Source organism: Camelus dromedarius, chromosome 3 (genome assembly GCF_036321535.1).
Source record: "Camelus dromedarius isolate mCamDro1 chromosome 3, mCamDro1.pat, whole genome shotgun sequence".
Classification (NCBI taxonomy): Eukaryota; Metazoa; Chordata; class Mammalia; order Artiodactyla; family Camelidae; genus Camelus; species Camelus dromedarius.
Window position 1 is genome coordinate 75,157,625 of NC_087438.1, and position 20,832 is coordinate 75,178,456.

The window sequence follows — 20,832 nt, forward strand, 5'->3', positions numbered from 1 at the left end:
CTCTAATTTTTACCTTTTCTGTAACATAAATGGATATTCCCATGCTTCTTGGAAAGTGCTCAGCTATTATGTGGGTTGGTCAGGCATTCTCCAGTCATTGCTCTATTTACTACCAGCCCTGAAATATGTATTATCTTTTGTTTCTTGACTCTTTCTCTATTTCTTTGTAGCAACATGTGAAAATCCTTATGCTATGGGGCAAAATATACACTACCAAAACAAAATCCAATATTTAATTTCGACTGCCTGTAAATTTTCAAGGTGTTTCCTTCTTTATGTTCCCAGCATCTTAGAATAGTGCCTGGTACTTAGTCGGCATTGATAATTGCTCATCAGAAGATTTACTTGCTTTTTGAATGGATCTAAACTGTTAAATGTGTGACTGTAAAATTATGTTTCATGATGGACAAACTTGAAAAAGAACATAGAAACAAAATTATTGATTTCTTAGGGTGAGGGGCAGTAGGCGCTTTGCTGCTATTTTTAGCATTTGGTATGACTATACTACTGACTGAACAATAAAAGTTTTGTTAAGGTTTAACTGTTACAGGTCTGTGCCTGAATTCAGCATTCCCTCTTCTCTTACTAATGGCAGAGCACATTGCGGCCTTCCTCTGATTTACTTCCAATAGTTTTTGATACAGTAAAATTGAACCAGAAAGAGCATCCAGATCAGTGTTAAGGATAATGATAAAAATAAAAGCCCAAATTGTTTATTCACCCATGGACCAAGCACAGTATTTAGTACCTTGCATGGGGTACCACATTTAATCCTTCTGACATCTTTAGGAGGTAGGATTATTATTGCTTCTATTTTAGAGATAAGGAAGCAGAGACTCTGAGAAGTTAACTAACTTATTTGGGAACCCCACTATCTTGAGTCCATCTCCAAAGTCCTTGCTAGTAACTGTAATGGAGCCTGGGCTAAGCAGTTTAGAACAGACTGCTGGCAGGTACAGCTAATCTGCTATCTACTTTGTTCCAACAGGATTTATGGGTTGATTGACTATTATTCTTTGTTTAAGGGTTGTCACTGCTGCCTCAGCTTTGTTTACCCAAGACTCAGATAAATCAGGATATAACTGAAGAACAAATAGGGTGGACCCCAAGGGAATTATCTGCATAAAAGTGAAAGTGTGGGCTGGGGAAATAAAAAATAAGGGAAACAACAACAACAAAATACACATTCCCATTCTTCATAATGAGAGAGTCAAGACAGTAGGTTTGATCTAAGGCTTATCACTCTGGTTCAGAGGAAAGCACCTGTTCAGATCCGTAACAAGCCTCGGTCTGAGGCTGATGGTGTTTTGAGCAAGATTACCAAGGGGCTCTTTCATACCATCTCTCTGAGGCTTTGAGACCACCACTTTCCGTAACAGACTGCAGTCTCAAGAGTCTTGGTCGCAGGAAGCCAAAGCAAACAAGAGAAAAGAAACAGAGATGACTTCACCCATTAGTTCATGTGAAACAGCCCTAGTGTTCATCCTGGGTTCATCAGAGCCTTCTTTTCCTCCCTGTCCTTCTGACTGCTTCCATGAGTCATGCCCCACTGGATAAGGCTCATCCATACTAGAATTCACTATACTCAAGTGAGAGCAACACTTTATTGTTTTTGTTACTAAATATTGTTGTTCTAAGAAGATGGTGAACTCTTCAAGGGGAAAGACAACATTATTTTTTGTCTCTCTGATAGGATTTAGCACAAGGTTGGGCACAGAGCAAGCAGTTGATAATTCCTCTTTAATCTGACTTGACATTATTTGATGACAATTTTGGTTCTTATTATTAGTAACTCAGCGCTGTACAGGATTGCTAAAAAGTATAAATGAAAAGAAAAAAAATCCCTCCTTCCTGGCTATCACCAAGGACAACATTGCTTGGAAAGGATTAAAACATTTTATATCCTACCAACCATTTCCCTGGGAAGCAGAGCCAAGCCTGTAATGCTGATTAACAATGTTAATGTTCTTCTGTAGGCGGACAGGCAACTCAGAGGCTTGCTTCTCACCTTCCCCCTCTTCCTTAGATAGAATGACTTAACTCTTCTAATTTTCAGAAAGAGAGAGAGTCAGCGGGGTGAGGTACAATGGGAAAGAGAGAGGCTGAGACTTATTTACAGTTATGCAGACTCTATTTGGTATACACATATCCTACAGGAATTTACAAAGCACTGAACTTTAAACTATAACAACAACTCAAATACTCACTGCTTAACCCCATCCACCATATCAGAGGAAATTAGGAACCAGGAACCGAGAAGAGACTTGATGCTGCAGGCCATTTAAAGGCTACCTTATTGAAGTTAGGAAGGTTTCAGTATCAGAAATAGCTGCAGCTGCTAGATCTCAGTGATTACGGGAAAAGTAAAACACCGCAACGCACCTGGTAGACTATAGTCCTTCAGCTCAGTTTATTTATATGTTTATTTATACTTCACCACACACTTACCTGACTAAGAGACCCTGTTTCTCTAAAAGATTTTTATTGCCAGACTTCACCCCCTGCCAGATTTCTCTGGTGATGACTAGTTGCTTGTTTATTTGTTTGCCCTTTGAGAGAAATTAAATGGTGGGATGACAACTAAGTTCGATAAATCATACTTATCCATGGCAACAAGGAGGGAGCACTGGTCCAGGAGTCAATAAATTTTACCTAGTTTCCTTCTACACTTTGGTAAGAGCTTCATCTCTGGGCCCCATTTCCTTACTTGTAAACGAGCAGGTTGGACCAGATGATTTAAAGGATCCTTCCCTATTCTCATGTTCTGTGCGATCATCTATGAGACAGTGCTGTATGATGGAGAGATGTCCAACTGAAAACCAGAAGACATGGCTTGAGGTCCCCTCCTTGCCATTTAGTAACTCACTAAACTTTTCTGAGCCTTGGCTTTTTTCATCTATAAGATCCATTCCAGTTCTAAATTCTATGATTTTTATGACATTGCTTATTGAGTCTGAAAATATCACAAACATACGGTCTCAGAAATTACCTTTAAGATTTTCGTACTACACAGATTGCATCACATAAACAAGCCAATCTGATAATCAACCACCAGCATTTACTGTGCAAGCAAATAGTTTATCTGCACAACTGCGCAGGGATGAGAGGATGCATATTTTGCAAACATCATTCAGTAGTGATGGTTTTACTTGTCGTATCTTGCCTGAATTTTAGATCATTTAATATTTAGCACTAATTACCACCACAATGTCTGGTTTTCATGAAGCTAAACACAGTGTCAAGTTGCTAAGTTCTATATTTTTAACACTCTGGATTGCCTGCTTTCTACATAATGGTGCCACTGGCAAATAGCCAACCACAGCAGATTGGCACCTTCATACAATTGTCCATTGGAAAACTGCATTCCGAGGTGCTTATGTAGCCTGCTTCCTGTAGTAGGTTCCACTTTATGGTTTGACCGAGTCATCTCCTTTCCCTAGGAAATAAAGTGTCATTTTTGTCCCAGCTTGATTATGGCTGGGCTTTTTTCCTGAGCTACGAAAGTACACTGAGCAAAGAATGGCTGTTTCCAAAGAGGTATCTGTCAGATGCAGAGGAAGCTTGCTTTGTTCTAGGATGCCGACTTTGTGCTCATCATTTTCCAGTGTGTCTTATTGGCTTTCCTCTAAAAGCAAGAGACAGAAGTGCTGGCTGCCAAAGATGGTTTGAATCCTTGTCTGGCAGCTGCCAAAGTCAAAGAGGGAGGAAAAGAAATGGGAAATAATATTTATTGAGCAACTCCTGGGTTGCCAGACACTGCTTAACTCATTCAATACTTACGAAGTGACATTGGACATGAAGAAATCCAGGGGCCCAAACAATGCAGTCAGGACTCTGTCTCTATCTCCCAGTTCTGCTTGTCTCTGCTTGACTGTTCTCACACAGGCTCTCTTCATTTGGTAGCAATATGACATCAGCGGCTCTATTCTGACATCCTCCTGGCTGAACAAGCCCATGGATGGCAGACTGCTCCTCCCCATGTCTGTGCAATCCCAAGGCAGACTCACACAGAGACATGTCGCATAAATCACATGTCCATGATTGAATGAATTCCCCATGCCACTACCCAGGCATGGCAAGCATGTTCAGGAGCCAGGGTGGCACAGTGGTGGAGTGGGAGAAGTTTCTTTAAAAAACCATAAGAAAAGGGTGGCGACACTTGCTAGAGAAACAAAACATCTGTCTTTCCACACAGCTACCCAAGTCCATTGCAATGAGCTACTTAAGAATAATGCTGGTTTGAGTTGTCAGTTTGAATGTTTTCTCTAGTAAAACTGAATCAGGAACACAAAAGGGAAAGTTAAAGGCAGTTTACCAAGTCTCAGTGGACATATATATTAACATACGTTCATCAGACAAGCAATATAAATCTGTCTTTTTTCATCTTTTGATGACTCTTGTGTAGAAATGGCAGTTGGCTTTCTCTTGCATACGTATGCAGTCATCTAGATTTAAAGGCATATGGTCTATCTTGGAATGCTTACAGATTGCAAGACAGCTCTGAAGCCAAACTTGCTGCTTATTTCATGCCCTGCACATTTAATTACTGCTTGATGTGAATGAAGCATTTTATCTGAAGATATGCGCTGCTGAAATTTTAGCTGGGCTGAGTCATAAAACAGTCTTCAACAGATTGAAGCAATCTTAGAGGGAAGTTTGTGAAGAAAGTTGGCTTGAACTATCTCACTGTTAAGTCATAAATGTTTTGAGTCAGTCTGAATGTTCCTGGATAAGACAACAAATACAAGTGTTCCTAGTTTAGTACTTTTCTGGAAAATTCTAAAACCCCAAATTCTTTTATGGGGGTTAATCAGTATTAGAAAATGGTTAATCATTATGTGAATTAGTTCTGAAAGAGAGGGCATTTCCCTTAGTCACTTGTTTTTTGGGGGGTGGGCGGTTATACTTTACTTTTAGTTTGGTGTAAACTAATTTCTCTACAGCACAAGTTTTCTTAGTTCTACTCTTTGGCTTTGCTTCCATGTCTGTCTTCATGTCAGTTAAATCATTCGTCTACCTGGTAATCTCAGGTGGTACTAGCCTGGGGCAGGGAAGAAACAGTAACTGGAGACCCTGTATAACCTGCTATTTCAGCAAATAAGTAAGGAGTTCATGAGTTCAGGTTGTTCTATATCATGGATTATGCTACCAATTTTGAATCATGTAAATGTAGGAAAAGGAGCTAGGTTTATGATGAGGATTTGGTAAAATAACGCTAGTGAACTGCCCAGCATGGTATCAGGCACATGCCCTTCCTCTAAAGTGGCTGCCATGTTGTTGTCATCATCCTAACCCTGCTGTCCACACACATTCTGCATATTGCAGCACCTTGAGTGTGGTAGTGGGTAGGGGTAGCACCTGGAGTGTGCTGGGGGATGCGGGTAGCCACTAGCCACTTTTGGCTCCTGCATACCTGTTCTGAACTACCCTCTGCTTTTTCTTTCTCTACTGCCTTCCCTCTATAACTTGGACAATGCAAAAAAAATTTTTTTCTTTTTAATTCAAGCTCTGATCCTAAGAAACCGAATTAAGAAAGTAACTTTACTGACAACTTTAAACTCTTCCAAAGCATGGCATGCTCTCTCCCCTTTAAGGATCTTCACACGGGATGTTCCTTCAACTGGGAACATTTTTCCTCTTGTATTTGTTTCATAAGTCTTCTCACAATCAAGGCCTTAGTTTAGATTCCTCTCTCCCCCAGAAAGCCTTACCTGACCCCTAAACCTGCATCTTCTAGGTTTTCTTTGTCTCCCAGCTTATTAGACCTCCCATCACAGCAGTGCTCACCCTGGTGACTGGCTCAAGAGACTGTGAGTTCCAGGAAGGGCAGAGATCATGTCTACCTCACTGATCCATATCGATCAATGTACCCTCAGCACGTAGCACTGTGCCTAGCCAAGAGTGGGCACTCAATAAATGTTTTCTTTGGAAACACATGTTAGTGCCTTTTCTAGAAGGAACTCAAGGATCATTTACTCTCTTGTATCTCCTCAGTTACTTGTCTCCTTGGGCAGCGTTGCTGCTATGGTGGAAATGTCCCATAGCTGTGCTGGCTAGCAGAGTATCCATGAGACACATGCTGGTACTGAGCATTTGAAATGTGGCAAATGCAGCTGGGGGCCTTAAATTAATTTAGTTTAATTGTAATTTTAATAGCCAATGTGCTATCATATTGGCCAGCTTAGTCCAAGAGCCTGAGGTTTAAACGTTTGTTTCCAAGAGTTATAACTCTAAGAACTTTCCCTTTTTGAGAGAACAGAAATGTCACAAAATTTAGAAGTTTGGCAAGTTTAGTTGATATTTAGAACCAAGTTTCCATAGAACATACACGTTGCGTCAGTTGTTGGACTGCGCACAGCCCCTCAATTTTAGGCAAAGGAATGCAGTGCTTGGATTATCATGCCTCCCTCTGATACCTTCAGCTATGTGATCCTAACCAAGTCACTTAACATCTTCGTGCCTCAGTTTTCTTACCTGGAAAATGGAACTGGTAATAGTTTCTACCTCAGATTACATTAAATGAGAATATGTATGTGAGAGTGTGTGTGTGTGTGTGTGTGTGTGTGTGTGTGTGTGTAAGAGAGAGAGACAGAGACAGAGAAAAAGAGAGAGAGAGAGAGAGAGAGAGAGAGAGAGAGAGAGAGAGAGAGAGAGAGCAAGTGCTTAGTACAGGCCCTGGCACATAGTATGTTCCCAAAAATGCTAATTATCATGGTTAATTATTTCATTCTTCTGTTTCTAAATCAACATAGTATTTGGATGTATATGTGTGTATATACACACCCCCCCACCAATATATCCACTAAACATGCTTCATACGTTTTGATCAGTCAGAACAAGAATGTGAGTGTCAAGAACTATGAGGTTAGAGAATAGATATACTAGAGTGTTACACTGGACTATTATTAGGCAAGATAACTCATTTTAGAAAGATAAAGTATCTTGAAATGTTATTTTAAAAGAACAACAGTATTTGAAGTAGGGAGTAGAATTTCTGCTTGCAGGAAGGCTTTCTGCAAACATTTCTATTTTCTTCCCCATTTTTGTCACCTATCCAGGTTGCCCTTTTGTCATCCTCTCCATAGGCAAAATGTTCCAGGGGTGGCTGCCTTGTACCACGCACCAAGGGGACTGAAATGAGCTGATGCAACGAGTCTAACATCCACCCTTCAAGTTTTACTATTCAAATCAAGGCGCTGTACAACGTGGATCCTTTTGTGGCCCCTTAGCCGCATTAGAAAACTGTGCGAGCAAGGGCAGGAGACAGGGAGATGATTCCCGGAATCAAGAGCTGATTTGCAAGCCTGAGGAGTTTGCGTGAAAGGTAGCAGTAAAAGTCAGTCATCAGCTCTGATATTTATAGTGAGAGGGAGGAAATAAAGAAAAGAAAGCCATGAAGTGTTATTGGGAAATCAGGGAAATAGAGAGAGCTACTCAATATAACTTATACCTTACTACCTGTTCTCCATTTTTTTAAAAAAAAATTTTATGTATGTTGTATATGTGGGGTCTTTTTTTAAGAAATAGAAACAAGAAACTGTCCTCCCTCTGATCAATGGTGTATGACGAGTTACTACATTCTTTTGACGGAAGAAATTGAAATGAACTAACCACAAATGCAGGAAGATGAGATCTAAAAAGCAATATGAGGTTTCCTTTTTTCCTTTGCTTTTTTTTAGGTTAGAAATTAAGGAATCATGCTGAATTTCAAATAAGCCTCCTGGTCCTAATACCAAACTTGCATATTTTGCAAATTCAGATGCATTTTTATAAACACTTTATAAAATACCTGCTATATAGTGGAAACTGGCAGAAAGAAGAAATTCTCACATGATGTTAGAAGAATATCTAGTGGCTTGAAAATAAGGAACAAAAAAATTATGCAAACAGCAAGCATTCATTTTATTGTCAATACTCACAAATAAATAAGTAGTAATAACAGGAAGTCTCAGATGCTTTGAAAACTATTGGAACTGCTGAAATGGCACAGAGTTAGAGAGTTTTAACATGTCTTGATGAACTGTCACCACTGTAAGAGCAGAATTATCTGGACTCATTGCTTGTTTTTGTAACATTGATTTATTATTATCCTAGGGAGAATTAGACCATGGTGCTTGGAATTCTAACTGACCCTCCACACTTGGAGATTACTCCCTTATTCTATCTAGCAACTAGAAAGCAGGCAAGCATGTTGGAGGAGAATATTCTCAAATTGCCAGTAAAGTGAAAAACATATATGTACTCTTTCTTTAACTGTCTTCTTGGTTCTTTGAAAATCATTCATTTAGCACTAAAGCTACTCCTTGGAGTAGATCTAGGACCCTCTGGGAAAGTTTATAAAAGCATTCACCTAGGTCCCCATGAGGCCACTGGGTTTCCAGGGCAATGAGTTAACTAAACAAGCAGTAATCACAAAATGTTAGACTCTGTCCACCCCTTATTTTGCATGTGAGAAAACTGGAATCCCAGAGGTTGACAGCCTTGCCCAGGCCACACATGTCATGGGTAAGGCTGGTCCTAGAAGAGTATTTCCTGACCTCATCTAGTTGATCCTTTGATTACAGCATTCTCCCCGGAATTCTATGGTACCCAGCACCACTCCAGTGCCTGGCACATAGTAGACTCACAATAAATGTGCATTGACTAACTGAATGGTCCAGGAGCCTTAATGATTGAAAATATCATTTTAAATTAGTTGAAAGCACTGTAAAATCTGTTTTTTAGATTGGATAGCCAATTGCAACAAGCCCGTTATGAACAAGAGGAGGGGCTGCTAAATAATATAAACAGGAGGAAAGAATTCACCTATAGCATGTAGTAACAAGCTGAAGCATTCCATGATGCTAAGCTGGTAACATGTGACTGTATCAGAATCATTAAGATATCCTTACCTACAATGGAGAAAATGTAGCATGGGATTCCTTTGCTTTCTGCTGCTTTTGAAATAGCAAGTGTATGTTCAGATATGTTCAGAATGGTTCTTTTAGAGAAAAGAGGGTGAAATTTTGACATCAAAAGGTCTTGAGATAACCACAGTAATGAGAATGACCACTGGGAGAAAAGCATCCTTCTTTTATACCGAGTTAGAATATAGCTATTTTGAGCATTTTTATTCAAAATTGGAAATTTTGCTTAATTTCCATTTATCCTGTTCTAAGTCAACCAACCCTGCAAAGCAGAGGCATGATTGATCTTAAAATGTCAATCTCTTACCTAAAGAAAGGAAGAAAAGATTTATTTAAAGAATAAAATGTCATAGGGGTTCTTAGGAGAAAAGCTCCTGGGTTCAGATTTTCTTTGACAGCCAGGCTTCCAAATGAGTAATATTCCCCCTCTATACATTTGTAGCAGCTCCCCAGATAACTATGAGCACAGATAATCAGACTGGCAAATGCTTCCACATTTCAGGGTCCTTTTTGGCAGTTAATCTACCCAGGCACTGACTTTCAGTAGAGTTTTTGGTACTGAAAGAAAAAGTCCTCAGGACTTTGAGGAGATGATAAAAATTCTGCTCCTGGGTATACTCACCCTGATGAAAATGCATCCACCAGGCTGAGGTTGGGGATGAAGGAGCTGGGATCTAATGTCTTCTGCTTATTCCAGGGAGGACAAAGGGAGGCAAGTGAAACCCACCATTTGGAGAGCTCACTTGAGTACAGTTTAAAGGATGAATGGGTACAGAAAACGTGAATGGAGTCATCAGAGAGCCTGATGAATTCTCAGTGTCTATATGCAGTCTTCCTGCTGAAGGTTCAATATACACATTATGCTATATTTCCAGCATCTACAACAGTGACTGCCTGGCATACAGTAAGCATTTGATGATTATTTGTTAAAATATTTCAGTGTTAAAATTAGAGTAAATTTCCCACTGGTTTAGATGCAGACAGAAATTTGAAAATTTACCCATTGTTTTCTGACCTTTCCAGTTAAAAAACAAAACAAACAAGAAATGAATTTAAAGACACCTTGGGTTTTATCTAAATTGGCCTGCTGTTTCAGAAAGAATCTTACTCAAATCACCCTAGATTAATGAACTCTATTTCTAAAGACATTTAGATGGAGAAGGGCTATATATAAGGTCTAGAGACTGGCACATTGGTTTTCTTTGTGTGAGGATAAATAATTCCTGCTTTTCAGGTTTTCTGTATTTTCCAGATGATGGGCAAGATTAATGGTGACTGTTGCCATTGTTCTGAACTAGCTAGAAGGACCTCTTGTCATCCTGACAACCTGGAAAACTATATCTGTCTCCTCATCCCTGCAGTCATTACAGAGAAGCAAAAGGCAGAGAGGAGAACCACTGCCACTGCAGAAAACCAGACTAAGGAAGAACCACTTTCAAGATGGGAATCTGCAGTCTGCTCTCACTCTCAGGGAGCCTGAGGAATAAGTCAGTCTCTCCAAGGACCATCAGGCTGCCAGAACCGAAAAACTGTTATTTGTCTCCTCTTAAAGATGGGGAGGGACAGACGGCACAGGTGAGAACACAGCTGTATCTGGCTATACTGAAACCTTTGGGAGAGCATGGCCCCAAGAAAGAGAAAAAAAGGGAATGGGGCCTGCAGCGGCCTGAATATTTCATTTTCAACACCATTTCTATTTTGAAATCCTAACCCCCCAATATGATGGTGTTAGGAGGTGGGGCCTTTGGGAGGTGCTCAGGTCACAAGGTAGAGTCCTCATATGGGATTAGTGCTCTTATGAAAGAGACTCCACAGAGCTCCCTAGCCCCTTCTGCCACAGGAGAACACAGTGAGAAGTCGGCATCCTGGAAGAGAGCCCTCCCCCAGCCAGGCTGGCACCCTGATCTCAGAATTCCAGCCTTCAAATCTGCAAGCAATAGATTTCTGCTGTTTAAAAGCTACCTAGTCCATATTGTTATAGCAGCCTGAACTGACTAGGACAGGGCCAAACTAAGAATGTTCCCAGTTAATTCTCTAAAGAATAAATCTACCAGGAAGCCACTTATTCCTGGTTTCCAGACAATGCAAGGTTCATTCATTTATTTATTCATTCAACAAATACAGCAGCTCAAACCAATGTTACAGATTGGCCTAGCAAATATCTCTGCTTCTTGGCAGAGAATCAAGCAAGAAACTTACATGTGATTTTGGACTATTCTTCTAAATAATTTCTCTAGGTTACATAGCTACATGCTTATGATTCAAACATACTAAGGATAAAGGGAATATTCTCAAAATTTAGAAATTATTTAAAAGGACTGGGAGATTTTAAATTGAACAGAGCTTAGCATGAAGTCAGGGTCTGAATTACCAAAACTGCTATATCTTAGCAAATTTACTCCCTGATGGATGGCATAATCTATATGAAAGTGAACATGCACAGGCCTTTGGATCCCTAGTGGTCGCAGGGTAATACTCCAATTTATTTGGAATCTGCCAAGGAAAGAGTTTACCCTTTCATTCATGTCTCATTTTCTGTTTTTGAATTTTTAATAAATTTTATTGATTCTTGACCATTTTTCTATGATACACTGAGAAAAGTAAATTAAGTGTTTCAGCTTTTTTTCTGAACACCCTCCATAGAGTTTAATGATATTGCTTTTCCTTTGTACAGTTCTCAGGTGCTGTTTTCTCCCCTCTGTGTCAATGACTCATCATAGGAACAAAAAGGTTCCCATCCATCCCTTACTTGGCATCTATCTGGCTGTAAGTGAAGACATGGGCTTTATCCATAAACTGTTGTAGTCAGATTGTTGCAGAAATATGAATTAACTGCAGAACCAATGTAATTCTGTTACCAGGAACCAGAGAGTTAAATCCAGGATCCAAAGCAATACCGATTAGCAAAAGTGCTTGGGATTTCTATCTGAATCATGGTGGGGTACTAAGGTGTAAGAGGGGGTGTGAGATGGAGAGACAGAAAACCTCATCACAGCACGTGGTGGTTTCTCCTTAGGTGAGCCTTGTGGCTCATTGTGCCTGTCAAGTAGGCTAATGCGCCTGTAAATTTCCTCTGGCAGAAAACACATCACAGTAGCAGCACCAGAAAACAACACAACCAAACTGTGGAAGACTGAAAGCCCAGTGCTTTTCAAGGGTGATCAGAATATAACAGAGTAAAAAAAATACAAGGCGTTGAAAATAAACAAAGGCTAGGAAGAAATGAGATCACTTTCTAAGAAAAAGCATTTATCATTTATAGACCAAAGGAAATGCTTCTCCTACAGCTATTTCTTGTATATTATTTGGCAGTCTCAGTTCAAGGTCAAAAATATCAAAGGGCAAAAGGAGTATGACTTAAGATTTAAGATTTATTGTGACTGGCTTTGTAATTGCATAAATATTAAATATGTCAAAATAATTATAAGCACATTATCCAGATCTCCACACATTGCTTTAATTTTTAATGTAATCTTTTATCTGTCTTTTCCTCAGCTGGCTGTGGATCTGTGATTTGCATAGCTAGAATGATCTGGTGCCATCAATTTAGTAATGAAGTTACTCATTGAACAGAAGAGGCTGCTAAAAGATTATACAAAGCTGCAGAAGAGTATGGAAATGAAATTTTATGTTTCAGGTAAATGGGAAGTTTATTTTAGAGCACACTTCTCCATTATAAATTTAATATAACCACTTTAAAATAAATTTGGAAAACAGAGAAGAGAGGGAAAAAAGCACCTATATTTTCATCAATCTAACAGTGTTTTATCTATTTTTTATTTTTTTAAATAGGATTTTTTTATTGAAGTATAGTCAGTTTACAATGTTGTGTCAATTTCTGGTGTACAGCACAAGCACAATGTTTCAGTCATATGTGCATATACATATACTTATTTTAATATTCTTTTTCACTGTATGCTACAAGATATCGAATAGAGCTCCCTGTGCTATACAGTATAAACTTGTTTATCTATTTTGTATATATCTGTCAGTATCTGCAAATCTCAAACTCCTAATTTATCCCTTCCCACCCCCTTTCCTCCTGTAACCATAAGTTTGTTTTCTATGTCTGTGAGTCTGTTTCTATTTTATATATAAGTTCATTGTCTTTTTTTTAAGATTCCACATATGAGTGAAATTATATGGTATTTTTCTTTCTCTTTCTGGCTTACTTCACTTAGAATTACATTCTCCAGGGCCATCCATGCTGCTGCAAATGGCATCATTTATTATTTTTTATGGCTGAGTAGTATTCCATTGTATAAATATACCACAACTTCTTTATCCAGTCATCTGTCGATGGACATTTAAGTTGTTTCCATGTCTTGGCTATTGTAAATAGTGCTGCTATGAACATTTGGGTGCAGGTGTCTTCTTGAATTAAGGATCCCTGGATATGTGCCCAGGAGTGGGATTTCTGGATCATATGGTAAATCCATTTTTAGTTTTTTGATGAATCTTCATATTGTTTTCCACAATAGCTGCACCAAACTGCATTCCCAACAACAGTAGTCCCTTTTCTCCACACCCTCTCCAGCATTTATTCTAACAGTGTTTTGTATTCTGGTCTTTTATCCAGGTGCATTTACATTTTTATCATAGATGTAATCACAGTTCTGGGTCTGTGTATAATTTTTCATCCAGATTTTTCTTTTATTAATATGGTTTTCATAACTATAACTTCTATGACTGTAAAATAATAATAATAAAAAGTGTCCAAAATTTACTCACCCACCAAATTCCTGGTGGCTAGCATTAGCAGAATAGTTAAGCAAAAGACACTGGAGCCAGATGAATCAAATACAGCTACCTAACTGTGTGGATTTGGTCTGGCTAGTAAAGGCTGTGCCTCGGTTTCCCTATCTATAAAATGCGGATAATAATAGTGCCTCTATTAGAGTGTTCCTATGAGCATTAAATTAAAAAAATCCATGGAAAGCACTTAGTCTGTCTCAATTATACAGTAAGTACTAAAACTAAGTGTTATTAAAGACAAAAATGTCAAATATATTACAGTGGGTTAAAAAAAAAAAGCTTGAGTTCTACAAAACTAAGTATCCTGAATACTACCATCATTCCAGACATTTCCACTTGCCTTTTCCTAGTAACTCCCCACCTCTACCACTAACCAGACTTAGACAGTTAATACTCCCTTGTTCTGTTTCACACTTTAACATGTAAGTACGCTTCCCTAAAAATATAGCTTAGTTTTGCCTGTTAGTGAACTTGATATAAATGGAATCACACACACACACACACACACACACACACACACACACACGCACACACATACAATATCACTGAACTTAGGAAGCATAGAGTCTAAGGCTTGGTTATGTTGTGATTAAAAAAACAAAACAAAAAAAAAGCTTTGGACAGTGAGCCAGAGAACTTGGCTTCTAGTCTAGTCTCCATGAGATCTTGCGCAAATCTTTTTGCCTCTCTGGGGCCTCCGTGTAAAATGTTTGGATGTGCTAAGTAAGTGTCTTTGGAGTTTTAAAGTACTAAATTGTTAAGCCCTTCCTAGTTGAGTACTGTGTTGGCATATGAGAAGTCAGAGCCAAAGAGAATCCAGAGAAAGGCCTGGGGCTTGCTGGAAGTAAGCCTCCTCTTCTAAAAAATCATGCCAATAACAGTGTCAGCAAACAACAGGCTTAGAAAAGTGAAAATGATGATTCCACATCACAAATAATTTCCTGTCTCTGATATATGTACATTTAAATATCATATTGGCCTTAACATACATAGAGAATATTTTCCCCAGGATAAATCATAGCCATTAAGAGTTGACTGTAAGGACTCTGGAGTTCAAATAAATAATCATGTAGTAGAGATTTTCCTGGAGAGAGTCAGTTTTAAACATTTGAACCTATTATCTCTGTGTAAGTATTTGTATTTCTCCAAATACTGCCTGGGTTAAGTACCGCAGGTTGGGTCACTCAAACGTCCATTCTACATTCTTATTATGGTAGCTTTCATAATGCAGAGACTGGAAGCTAAAACATTTCCTAAAGTTCTTTGCACCTAAGGCTATGGATATGAATGACGTCTGTCAATTAGATATACTCGTGCAAGATTTAGAAAACATAGAGAAGTTGAAAGCATCCTCATGACCACTTCTGATTGTATTTCTTTATAATTAAGGTCATAGGAAAGTGTTCTGGAGCAATGTTCCACGGTTCACTATTTAACCTCTTGGAAGCCAATAGGCAGTTGTGGCAGTAGTGAGAGCAGTAGCTTTTTGACTCCACCTTCTATCATAGGGTTGTGTCATTGAACACAGTGTTCCAGTCATCCTCAGCTCCACTGATAGGTCAACTCTGTATTGTGCTAGAATCATTCATTCTTAGGCCTAGTCTGTTAACTCATTTCTCCAGTCCTACTTAAAATACTTAGAACTGTTTCTATTTATTTACACTGAACCTTGACCAATACACATCCTAGATGTTACTTCAGAAAATCTATTTACTGTAACACAAGGTACAAAGTATTGTAACTCTATAAAATGATACAGTAAACACAGAAGGGGTTTTGAAACCAGAAAAAATAAGCTATAGCATATATGTATCCTAAAGCAACTTATTTAACCTCTCTGTATCTAAGTTCCCTTATATATTTTTAAAAATTCATATATATGTATATATCTATATGTATATATAAAGGGAACTTAGGTATATATATATATGTATGTGTACATACACATATACATACACATACATATATATATATATATGAAATAGATATCAATATACTAATCTTACAGAGTTGTGAGAATTAAATGAAGCAACACACGTAAAGTACCCAGCATTGAATGGTCACTCACCATACAGTTCATTCCTTTCTGTCCCCTTGTTGGATATCCTTTAGTAACTGAGGTGAATGGTAAAGTAATATGGGAGGAAATTCTCTTTAAAAAACTTAAAAAAATGTATAGGAACATAAAGATTTGGCACACAAAGATCTGATTCACAAAGAAGAGAGGAATAGCTTTAATTGCAGCTCAAGAGCAAACAGACTTCTATTATGAGTACTACCAATTCACCTTAACTTGTGGCTCAGGGCTCAGATAATCTGTTAATTAATCCAACAAGTATTTATTAAGCCTCAACATTGCTAGACACTCCTTTACTCATTAAGACACAGTGGTAAATCAAAGGAGCTTGCATTCTATTGAGAGAGATAGTCACAAAATAAGTCAATAAATAAGTTCAAATGAGAAGGACAATGAAAAAGAGGCATTCCTCCTTTAGCTCTCTTTCCCTTACCTTGCCAGAAGTTTATTATGTTGGCTGGCTCACGCACTCTCTCAGCTTCCTTCCATGGGAGGAGAGGCACAGGGAGGTGGAGATTATGTCAATAATGTCCAGATTCTCTTAGGTAGGTGAGTAGTTTCAGGATCTGTGAAGAGTCTGGGGCCTGTTACCATTTCATAGACGCCAGCAGAAAACACAAGATGCCTGGACTAGAGAGAGACAAAGGAGCATGTCAAAGCATTGGCACAATGTTGGCACTAGTTTCCCATGACCTCTCAAACCCCACGGGGTCCGAGGGGAAGGGTCCACATAGACAGTAGTTTTCTGTCACAGCCAAGGAATATTAAACTCGGAATTTACTGCTTTTATACTGTTTGGTAAGTGAGCCTGCTCTTTGTTTGGGAGAAGATATTACTTGGTTGCTTGCTTCAAATGCAACCCTGAGAAATGACCCAAGTAAAGGGTAGTTTGGGCTCTATATCCTTGGCATACCCAGAAATAATGTGTAGAAATAATATGTTGGCAGATTGCTCTTCTCAACAGGTGGAGGGGAGAAAATAACTGAATTCTCCATTCTTTATAGTTTTATGCAAACATAATTACAAAATTTTCTAAAGTTCTTAGAACTTTTTCTCTACCCTCTTCCAACCTTTCACCCCAAATATGATGTATTAGGCATCTGAAGACCTCAGACATATTAGAGTAAAAGTTGACAGGGGAAGACAGAAATTTTCCCTGTTATTACCAAATATAACCTGAGGTTTTTGCATGGATATACAGCCTCTCAACTCCGGACCTCACACCTTCTAGAAACCTCACCCGAGGCTCTTTTCCTATTTAAGATAACATTGAGAGCTCATTTTAACAAATCTCCACTGCAAAAAACATATTTAAGTGGGAGAGGGGAAGGGCAGAGTATATGCTCTCAGTCCTGAGCACTCCTTGTATGGCCATTGCTCTAGGATCCTGGTAGGAAAGGCCCTTCATGGATCATCCTGAGTCCACTTTCCTTGGGCTCTCAAGCCAGGGGGAGAAAATTGCAGACTTGCTCTATAACAAATCACTGCTGTCCCATTATCTATGTGGACTTCCTACTTTCCACAGTGGCTATTTCAAATGTTCTCTACCCTACTCACCCCTTCACGGAACCCATCTTCCCCTTTCCCAGAGAAAATGGAAGGCATCTGGGTAATGCTCTCCTAATATGCCATTTGTTATCTTTTGTAATCCTACAGCAAATGCTGAAGCACAGCTATTATTATCCAAATGTGGTAATGTTAGAAAATGGAGTTTTGGAGATGTTATACAACTTTCTCCAAATCACAAAAACTGTGTGTCCTGGAGAAGGAATCAGAAGAAATCTTTATGGCATGGGACCCTCCCTCATGTAGGCTTCTAGAAATGGGAAAATATAACTTCCATGTTTTGTGTGTGTGTGTGTGTGTGTGTGTGTGTGTGTGTGTGTGTGTGTGTGTGTGTGTTCCTGTAAGAGTCTGTAGCCTCCTAAGCCACAGTAATGTGTGCACTATAGAGAATGTTTGCTTTCAGTTTTCCTAGAAACATTTTCTCCTACCGCAAGGATTAGATCTGTAGCTACCTGTTTCCCTAATGACAGAGCTAATTGCTATGATCCAAAGGGTTAATAAAAACTCTTTTATCTTCCCCAAAGCAAAAATTTATATCCTAGGGAAGGTACCTAGGTTAGTTCTGAAGGTCCTGGGGAGACTGGAGTGCTATCTTTCTAGTGATTTAAATTTCAAATAGAAATGAGGCCCTGGAGCTTGAAGACATCTGGCATAAGGAGACACTTTCAGGAGAGGTGGAGGGCAGCTGCCTCTTTTACCTTTATAAGGAGAGAAGAATCCTTTTCCCTTGTCCCTTGTCTACAGAGTATCTGGCCACTCATGTAAGAAAACTTCCATTGGCTTTCATCACTTGGTCCCAGGGGTAAGGCCTGGGGCAAGCTGGGAGAGGGAGCATGCAGTTCCTACTGTGGGATAATAAGAAATCTGCCTCTGATCCAGAACACCTCATGTGCCCATTCAGGATGAAATGAATAAAGATGAATATGAAAAACCCAACCCTAGACAACTCAGAAGAGGGAAAAGGACATAAATACTTCCAGACCATGAGATAAGTAGCTATAAAAAACACCAGGTAATATTTGAAGAGATAAAGATAGAGAGATAGTGTTTGAGTTTCCCTGTGTGGAAGGAGGAATTTGCTGGAGGACAAGGGAGCTGAAGGACATTCCAAACATAAAGAATTATACCATGGATTTGAGGTGTATCTTTGTTCAAGTTTTTATAAAATTGGCTCTTTCTTCAAGGTAGTAATTTACTTCTGTCTGTCACAAAATTTTCCTTTTATATTGATTTTATTAGAATAAGACATTCTACTGCCATCTTCCAGAAAACAGTTTAACTATACAAACTGACAATATCAGCAATATGTATGGCACTTCTTGGAGATGTTCAATGTGCTGTCTGCACAACCATACATAGTAGCCCTGTTTGCTTGGCCCATTAGAGAGAAGGGAAGTGGGTCAGCATAACCAGAGTGAAGGCTGTATGTGAAAGCACAATAGGAGATAAGGCTGGATAGAAAGGCAGCAGCCAGACTCCTGGGTGTACATCACCCCAGAAAATCAAAACCACAAATTCAAAAAGATACATGCATCCCAATGTTCATAGCATCACTATTTACAATTGCCAACATGGAAGCAACCTAAATGTCTATCAACAGATAAATGGATAAAGAAGATGTGAGATATATATATAGAATAGAATACTACTCAGCCATAAAAATGAATGAAATTTTGTCACCTGCACCAACACGGATGGACCTGGAAGGCATTATGCTAAGTGAAATATGTCAGAAAGAGAAAGACAAATACCATATGGTATAATTTATATGTGGAATCTAAAAAATACAACAAACTAGTGAATAAAACAAAGAAGCAGATTCAGATATAGAGAACAAACTAATACTTACTAGTAGTGGGGGGGAAGGGGCAACATACTGGTGGGGGAGTGGGATCAGATAGGCTCAAGGGTATATTGTGAAATAAGGGAATTAGCCAATTTTTGGAATAACTATAAATGGAAAGTAACCTTTAAAAATTGTATTAAAATTTAAAAATTAAGAAAAAGAAAGGCAGAGGTCACAGCTTGAAGGAACTTGGGGTCCACACTAATGTGATTAGAATCAAACCTGAAGGTGCTGAGAAACTACTGATAGATTCTAGGCAAGAATATGTCATTGAAATTTTTTAAATTTCACAAATATGGGAAAGTGGTGACATTAGGGCAAGATAGGCAGGAGACCTTGTAAGAGACAGACCGGAAGATAACAGGACCACCATGATAGAAAAGGACATGGAGGAGGCTTCTTTGGTCCCAGGGTGGGAGTGGGGCATCTTCCTTTCCAGAGTGATTCTCTCCACCAGAGCTACTGACCTCTAACGCTCCATCTTCTTCTCTACCACCTTGATCTTCTACTTAACTCTTTTTCCTGTGTCTTCAATCTCTCTCCGCTTGCTTCATCCCTATAGCCTTTGGTTGCCCCCAAATGTCAAAGTCTTGCTTCTGCTCACCCCTACTTTTTCACATGAGTATATCCCTGTGAATTATAGCAGCTTTATTCATCCTTCAGACTGAAATTCCTGCCCTTCTAAGTAATAAGTGGCTGAGCAGCTCCTAAGCAGCAGTGTGGTGGCTAAAGATTCACAAGGATCACAACTGAAGCTGCTAGGTTGGCATGCCACACTGAGAGATTCAGCCAGAAAGATGACCACAGGCTTATCTGGATTCAGATGATTTTTTACTTGCATAGCAAAAAAAAAAAAAAAATACCAGCAGGGTGTCACCTCCCCACATCTCTAGTCCCCCTGGATGACAATGAACTGGAGGGACCCAATGACAAAGACAGTAGTGATGGTTGATCCGTTACTGAGAAGCCATCTAAACTACAGCCGGGCAGTTTCTAGACATACATAGAAGTTTGCAGCTGTATCTGGAGGAAGGTGGGGTTAAAGTCCTGTGCTTAGCTGAAATTAGGGAGTTGGATGAGAAATGGTTTCATGGCAGCCTCTTGGCAGCTCTTCACAAGAAGCTTATCTTCCCCTGGTAGAGGAGGAATTGCTGGGCATTCCACTAAGACTCTGGTCAGACTTGTCTGTCTGGCCAGTGTAAAGCCATGTAAGGTTATGAGGAGGCAGAACTGTCTCTCAGTAACTCTACCCCTAACCTTTTACATACCCAAGAAAGAATTATTTTCAGGAGTTTAGGTCCCCATTAGATTACCTACTTAACTGTACTGATAAATTGCAGGTGCTTGGACCAAACATTTTCCATTTGCCTTAGGCTACCTCAGATGAGACTGACCCCAACACTGACCCCTAGCAGGATGATCTGACCTATCTGAAGGATAAATTGCAAACAGGCTCCCCAACCAGAGCCAAGCCAGCTAGGCACATCTCAGGTGCCTCTGAGATAGATCTAAGAGAGCCACACTGCTTTCTCTCTAAGGTAGGAGATAGACTGTCCCACCTTCCCTGATTCAGTAAGCCAAGTGCAGCAACAGGTGTCGCCATTTGAATGTCTTTTACCTTGACTGGCCAGCAGGAGTTCTGGAGCAATGTGATTGTCTATAACCACCAGCATTAAAGACTT

At 39.3% G+C, this 20,832-nt stretch overlaps 1 protein-coding gene across 8 annotated transcripts in view; it reads right to left on the reverse strand.

Moving 5' to 3' along the window:
• PJA2 (praja ring finger ubiquitin ligase 2) overlaps nucleotides 1–20,832 on the reverse strand; it is a 266,911-nt gene that overhangs the window by 241,317 nt on the left and 4,762 nt on the right. For all 8 annotated transcript variants that reach the window (XM_031448790.2, XM_031448789.2, XM_064482988.1 and 5 more), the window contains exon 2: nucleotides 16,172–16,368. The gene's annotated coding sequence lies outside the window, so the exon portion shown is untranslated. The remainder of the gene's footprint in view (nucleotides 1–16,171; nucleotides 16,369–20,832) is intronic.